Here is an 879-nt window from a genome sequence, read left to right on the forward strand (position 1 = left end):
ATTTCAGGTATTTTCTGGCTGAAATTGAGGGACCTGAGCAAAAATCTGATTCAGAGATTGAAAAGGACTGCAGATGCTGTTAGATTCTAACCTCCTTGCACTCGAAGTGGATTTTCTAGAGCTACAGAAGCCCAATTGGCGCGCTCTCAATGGCGTTGGAAAGTAGACATCCTGGGCTTTCCAGAAATGTATAATAGTCCATACTTTGCCCAAGATTTGGTGGCCCAAACCGGCGTTCCAAATCAGCTCAAGAATGCCCGGCGTTAAACGCTGGAACTGGCACAAGAATGGGAGTTAAACGCCCAAACTGGCACAAAAGCTAGCGTTTAACTCCAAGAAGAGTCTCTACACGAAAATGCTTTAATGCTCAGCCCAAGCACACACCAAGTGGGCCCGGATGTGGATTTTTATGTCATTTACTCATTTCTATAAACCCTAGCTACTAGTTCTCTATAAGTAGGACCTTTTGCTATTGTATTTTCATCTTTAGATCTTTGAATCTTTTGATCACTTTCATGGGGCTGGCCTCACGGCCATGCCTAGACCTTGTTCTTATGTATTTTCAATGGTGGAGTTTCTACACACCATAGATTAAGGTGTGGAGCTCTGCTGTACCTCGAGTATTAATGCAATTACTATTGTTCTTCTATTCAATTCAGCTTGTTCTTGTTCTAAGATATTCATTTGCACCCAAGAACATGATGAATGTGATGATTATTTGACACTCATCATCATTCTCACTTATGAACGAGTGCCTGACAACCACTTCTGTTCTACTAGCAAACAAGGCTTTAATGTTTATCTGTTAGATCCCTTAATCGGAATCTTCGTGGTATAAGCTAGAATTGATGGCGGCATTCAAGAGAATCCGGAAGGTCT

Source organism: Arachis duranensis, chromosome 3 (genome assembly GCF_000817695.3).
Source record: "Arachis duranensis cultivar V14167 chromosome 3, aradu.V14167.gnm2.J7QH, whole genome shotgun sequence".
Classification (NCBI taxonomy): Eukaryota; Viridiplantae; Streptophyta; class Magnoliopsida; order Fabales; family Fabaceae; genus Arachis; species Arachis duranensis.